General features: G+C 33.4%; 1 pseudogene; it reads left to right on the plus strand.

The window, feature by feature from the left end:
• Positions 1-4,354: 4,354 nt before the first annotated feature.
• LOC129493212 (vomeronasal type-1 receptor 45-like) lies at positions 4,355-5,185 on the plus strand (annotated as a pseudogene).
• The last annotated feature ends 1,872 nt before the right edge of the window (positions 5,186-7,057 follow it).

The following is a 7,057-nucleotide window of genomic DNA, read 5'->3' on the forward strand; positions in this document are numbered from 1 at the left end:
TCAACATTTCACAATACCAATAATTTAGCAGATGACCATAAAAGACATTATGCTTTATTGGATTATAGTAATTGCTACCAGAAGGATTTTTTTTTTGGTAACACAAACTATCTGGCACCGTCATTTTTTGTTATATATTAAAACTCAATAGTGTGAGTGACCAACTTACATGAATAGAGGCTGGTAATATCCAGTACAATTTCAAATATTTCTTTAAGTTTACGTTGATATTTAGATTTTCTAAATGATCTAAAACATATAAGATGTGTGTATTCACTTGTATAAGATTAGTTAGGAGAGAATAATAATTTGTGAATAATTTAGCATTCCCTTATTACTAGAAAATCTTCTAAATTTAGTATCTCTTTTTATTCTTCTGAAAAGTTTAAATTGTAGGTAGCCCTATTAAACATATAGTCACAAAAAGTGACGAGTAATTTTTAACTCAATTGTTGAAATTCACAAGTTAACATTTTCTGTATTTAATATGGTTAATGCCTTTTAGTGTCTATGTATCTTTAAAATGGAAGACAGACAGAATGAAACCAAGACACTGTTGCAAACAGAAGAAACAAAATGACAATGACAGAAATTGTCCATTTTTTTTTACTCACAAGGGCATGAAAGCCTTAAGAAATTTGATCAGTAGCAAACTTTTCTATATCTGTACCATGAGAGAATTTTAAGTTTTTCTTAAATGAGTTCATGTTAAAAGCCCTGTACTTCATGTAGAAGAGGGAAGATGTCTGAAAGGATGGGTCTTAATGGGCCCTAATCGTTCCTGATCAGGGTACCTGAGCAGAAAGACATGCCCTCCATTTCCTTCTTAATACAATATTTGACACAGTTAATATGAGTGTAATTTTTCTGTTGCTCTGATGCACAGGGATATGATGGTAAAATACCTTGAAAGCATTTAGGAAAAAAAGTCCTATATTTTGCTCAAAATTTTAGAGTTTGGTAATCAGAAAAAAATGCACTGGCAGACATAATTTTATGATTTCCAAAAAGTTATAGCTCAGAATTAGTGATCGAGCCCCGCCCAGGTGGTTTTTTTGTTTCCTACCTCTGCAGTGACACTTTCTTTTCCCATGTTTTTTTTCTCACATGAAGTGAGAATACAATGTCTTGAGATGGTGAATATCTGCACTTGTGAGCACTGTGCTACACCATCTGCACTCTTTGCTAAGGTAAATTACAATAGAATAGTAGATGCATTCCAGTTTCATTTCTCAATGGTATCTGGAACTTGCCAAAATCACTTTTGTCGTTTGTACATTACACAAACGATGTTTATAAAATTGTTTTAGCTGGAAAAGGTGACTCCCTTTTCTGATGTTGCCAGCTGTGTTTGTCAGTTTACCAACTATTGCCAGTGAATAAAAACACCTACTGCCCTGCCAACTAGGTCATGTGCAATTCTCATAATCACTTCATTCTTCATAATTGTAGTTGATGGCCAGTAATATATTTTAGGACACTGTTCATAGAATATGGTGAAATTGATGAGAATATGACACTTTTGATTATTAAACCAGTAAAAATAAAACAAGGTGTTATTTATTTTCTGATATGGATTTTTAAGCATAAGTATATGCCAGGAAGAATGTAAAAAAAGTATTAAAACATATCATTAAAAATACAATTCTAAATAGTAAATATTATTATAATACTGAAAAAATAGATTTAATCAAACTTTATCTTGTCTAAAATAGCATATTCTGTAATGCAAAATAGTGACAGGTTTGTGAATAGCTTCTTTCTCTCATGACAATCTTTTTTTCTGATGTCTGATCAAGGCTGTTGACTTTATAATCAGCCTTTAGTTACTGGTCCATTGAAAGGTATTGTTTTCCCTAACATCCATGGTTGTGCATATCCTTTGGGGCTTACAGTATTAAGAATATCCTGAGATGAAAGTGAGAATAATGAAGATGAACTTTATCTATATTATCTGTCTTCTGAGAGTGCTCAGGGGCTTCACCATCAACCCAAAGGCAGGCTGGTTGCCAGATCTCATAGTGAGGGCTGAGATTTGCATTTAGATTTCTAAGTGTGTACTGCATCAAATAGGACCCGATTCCTACACTCACATCAACCTATATGACCTCATGGATTTTTTTCTTCTATTTAATTTCTCTCAGTGGTATACCATGTTTTCAGATCTCATGATTATTTTATGTTAGAATTGCCAGACTCAGCAAATAAAAATACAGAGCATACAGTTAAGTTTAATATTCAGAAAGAAAACAAGTAACTTTTTAATATAACTATAAAATATTTAAACATTTGCATGTAATATTCCTATGCATAACTATTATTATATATTACATATATATTCACTTTTTACTTACGTGAAATTCATATTTAATACTCTTATGCTTTATCTGTTGATCTCAATCCATAAGAATCATAGTCCTCCTCAGTGTCCAGGCTCAGCACCAATGACCTAGAGTCCCATTGAGTAGAAGGTCACATGAGAGTCATTCACAGAGTGGGGGCATGAATGAACAATGGTGAGATGGATGTCTTTGGGGTAAAAAGAGAAAATATTAAAATTATTATTTATGTTACTTTTTCTATTACATTATTCTCTGTCTTTGTTAGATAACCTATAATACCTGAAGAGTAATAATAAAAAGATTCTGGTACATAGTTATTAAATAATTCCATATATGTTAGTGATTCATACTCAAATTTTGCTTTACTTGTACTGGATTGTGAACCTTATAATGTGAAGATCATTAAGACTTTCTGCTGATATTCTTCAGGTGTTTCTCCTGAGTGCAATATGGCAACAGATTCCAACTGAGCTGAGGGTGTAAATGTATATTGTTGAGAATTATCAATTGGTTGGTTCTGTAAGTTGAAATAAATATGTCCCTTTAATAGATTAAGTGCTTGGATAAAAAGTAAAAATTATTTGCTGCAATTTTTTTTGATAAACTCATATGCATCAAGTGGTCTTAGAGCAATGTCTACCTCAGCCATTATTTTCTGAGTATGAGCCAAAAACACAGATTATCACATAATCTGCATTGCCTTACGTATTTACACTTAGGGACCAGTGTAGTTTTAAGTGACCTTGAAAACAATTGAACACTTTTACATCTCAGAAGAAAAATAGAGTGCCTACAGATTTTGTTTCAGTATTATACAGCTGACTTCTTCTACGCCAGTATTGAATTGATTTAATAAAATAATAATGCCAGCATCCAGAGCAAATAACAAGAGAACAATTTTCAAATTATTCAGTAAAATTTCAGAAAAATTATTTTGATACAGAGATCTTTCAATTAACGTATGATGACAATTCCCTTTATTATTGAAGAGCAAAGTGGTTTTGAAGGCATGGGAGGGTATTTCGGTATTAAGTGAAGGCTCAAGAAAAAGATCTTCACATAAGTATTTTCATGGAAATTTATGGACGCCATAAACTTGAGAAATGTGCGGCTCGTTCTCTTGAAAATTGAAAGCAGGGTTTTTAGTAATTCCTTTCTGAGATGATGAGGGTTTAGATAAGGAGTACCATATTAAAACTAAGCTTCAAGAGAACCAGGACCATTTTGAAAAGATACATACAGTTAGTACAGCAATGTTCACATCCTAAACCCCAGATCCTGTGAATATCTTAGCTAATATGACAAAGGAAAATTAAGTACAGATGGTGTCAAGGTTAATAAGCATCTGACTTCATGATAGATTATCTTCATCATTAGCAGAAGCCCTATGTATTTAGAAGGGTACTTAAATATGAAACAGGGAGGCAATAAGAAAAGCATTGGAGTGATGGGATATTGGATCGATTCGCTGCAACTTTTTTCAAAAAATTTTTGGTGATTCTTTTTCCATTAGCACAAAGTTTACCTCAATTCAGTTGTAAAAGCATCCATGATTTATTTTATATGCATATTATTATGAGTGGTGAAAATTAAACAAAAAATACAGAAAGTAAAGAAATGCTTTTTGAGGAGTGAGCCACAGGTACTATATGAATATAGATAATGTACACCCTACATAGATGTGATTGTGGATGTGTTGATATTTGATATATATATGAGTTATTTGTTATAAAATATAATACTCAGGCTGCATTTAAAAATTTTATATGAGATAGTCAGGGTTAATCAAGATAAATGGGTAAAATTAAAATGATAAGGTTGGTAATAATTTTGACTATACAATAACTAACATTGATGGTAAGAAGTCTATTGCTTTATTTCAGATATATAAAATATAATTCCTCTTCATCATTAAGATGACCATGTTCCACTTAAGGTACTACTAACAATCGCCCTTCTTCTTCAAGCTGGTATTGGATTCACAGCCAACAACTTCCTCCTATTCTTCCGAATCTTCTCACTCCTTCAGGATCAGAAGCCTAAGCCCACTGACCTCATCACCTGTCACCTGGCCCTTGTCCACTTAGTGATGCTCCTCATTGTGGTCTTCTTGGCATCTCCAGACCTGTTTGAGTCACTGTATTTTCAGAGTGACTTCAAGTGTAAGGCATTCTTCTACATGCACAGGGAGCCTCTCCATCTGCACCACCTGCCTCCTGAGCGTGCTCCAGGCTGTCGCCATCAGCCCTGGCATCTCCTGGTCTGCAACGATTAAACAGAAGTTCACAGGTTACATCTTTCACTCCTTCTTCTTCCCATGGGTTCTCAGTCTGTCTCTCAGTAATAACCTGTTCTCCTCTACTGTGGCTTCTTCTAATGGGACCAAGACCGATGTGCTAAGTATCGGCAAATACAACTCACTTTCTTCCATAAGCTACATTATCAGGAGCCTGTCTTTCATGCTGCCACTGCTTAGGAATGTCTTCTTTGTAGCAATCATGCTGCTTTCAAGTGCATGCATGGTAATTCTCTTGTCCAGACATCAGAGACGATCCCAATACCTTCATAGAACCAACCTCTCTCCAAGAGCCTCCCCAGAGAAAAGGGCCACCCAGACCATCCTGCTGCTGGTGAGTTGCTTTGTGGTCATGTACTGGGTGGACCTTATTATCTCATCCTCCTCAGCTCTATTATTGGTTTATGACTCAGTCATTGTGAGTGTCCAGAGGCTTGTGGGCAGTTTCTATTCCACTGCCAGCCCTTTCACACTTATTAGTTCTGATAAAAGAATAATCAAAATTTTGCATAATGTGTGATATAAATATACATTTTTAATAAATTAATTATAAAAATAGTCTGAAAAATAGATTATTTTGACATTAGTTAAATTATCCAAGAAGTAGATGATTTGATATATAATTTTTTAAGGCCACAGCACAAAATTTACTGAGATTATTTACTAAATAATTCATATACATCCAACATCACTGAATGGAAATAACTTAATTTTTAAAAATAAGCAAGGCTTAAATTGGGGTCTTTCAAAAAACTCAAAAAATTCTTGGTGACTGTATCTTTAACAAATGGAATGACAAAACTAGTTAAGTCAGATTATCTCAATCAACTCCAAAACTCAATGTTGCCAACATGTTTTTCTACTTAAAAGCAAACAAAAAGCAAAGCCTCATAATTTAGTAATTACCATGTTTCTTGGTTTCTGTTCTCAAATGCCACAGAAAGATATCTGATGAAAGGAAGCAAAGCACCTAGACTCATCAGTCTTCTTCAAAACTTTAAGGTTGCTTTCACGATCTCACTATAAGTATTTAGATTCCTATCTGACAGATTTCCTCACTTATGTGAGTAGGAATGCTCTCGAAACCTTAGTCTTTACTCTTGCTTCATACTAGAGCTGTTTGATTAAACCACCTCTGTATTTGCTGGCCTGCAACACTAGATAAGAACTCATTCCTATCTCTTCCAAGAAACCAAGATAATCTCAATATGAACTTTAGTGGCCAATATGTTATAGTACTTAGCAATACTTTGTTTTCTAATGGCAAGTATGTTGAAAAAATTATCATTAAGTGAATTTCATAACACATAGAAATAAATGATTCTATTAAAATATAAAAACATCCATTAACTTGTCCTCACTATTTCCAGTGACTTTAAATATCAAATCTAATTATACAAAGACAAAATTATTTGCCCTATTTGACCCTGTGTACCAAATGATGTAAGTGCGGAAAATAAGAAACATTTTAAGATTTTAAATCTCATATTAAGAACCTTGGATACCACTTAGCATTGTGACAGAGGAAAAAAAAGTAAGGCGAAAACAAATTTCTCAGAGATTTTTAAAGGAAGAATTGGTGTAAAAGAATATTCCTTTGGACTCTATAGCCTTTTAAAAATCATTTATCTTTCGGTGCTTCAACATGATGCCAAACAAAAATCTACTGAATAAAAATGGCAAGGAAGGGAATCAAACATTTATAAGATATATTTATTATTTTTCTGAGCAAAGTGCAATGATTTTTAAATCTTTTTAAACAAATACCTATGAAAAAAGTATTCAAGAAAATAAAATACAAATGAGAAATTTAACTAGATTGCTTCTTCTAATTAATCCTAACCTTTTATTAAGTCTAGAAAACAAACAAAAGAAACCTTTGAAGTGTTACTAAAATGCTAACTGAATCATTTTAGCATAAATCTAGCCACATGCATTTCAAGGTTCCACTGCTAGGAATTTTGTTAAGATCAGCTGAATCATGAATAACACTATATAACAGAGTACAAGGAACACAAGCATTAGATGTGATCCTTGCCCCATACGCTTAGATTATGTCAGACTAAAACTGACAATTCTGCCAGGCTCTGAACCCCTAGTGCCCCCAGCCCAAATCTTGGAAGCAAAGAATATGCTCAGTCATACAACTTTGTACAAGTTGTAGTAAAACAAAGCTTAAGTTTTCTCATCTTTCTATAGCAAATGGTCAGTTATTTGATAAACACTAAAATACTGCTAAGAATCCATTTTGAGTTTTTTTACCAAACACATTGTGCAAGAACTGACTACACGAAAAGCTCCTTTGAAATTTGGTCCACAAATTCACTTAAGGTTGGAAATTTAAAACTTGCAAGAAAAAGAGGAAATGGGTATCCCTACTAAAATGTTGTGATTACTAGAGGGATATATACGCGTACTA

This window comes from Symphalangus syndactylus, chromosome 11, assembly GCF_028878055.3.
Source record: "Symphalangus syndactylus isolate Jambi chromosome 11, NHGRI_mSymSyn1-v2.1_pri, whole genome shotgun sequence".
In the NCBI taxonomy this organism is placed as follows: Eukaryota; Metazoa; Chordata; class Mammalia; order Primates; family Hylobatidae; genus Symphalangus; species Symphalangus syndactylus.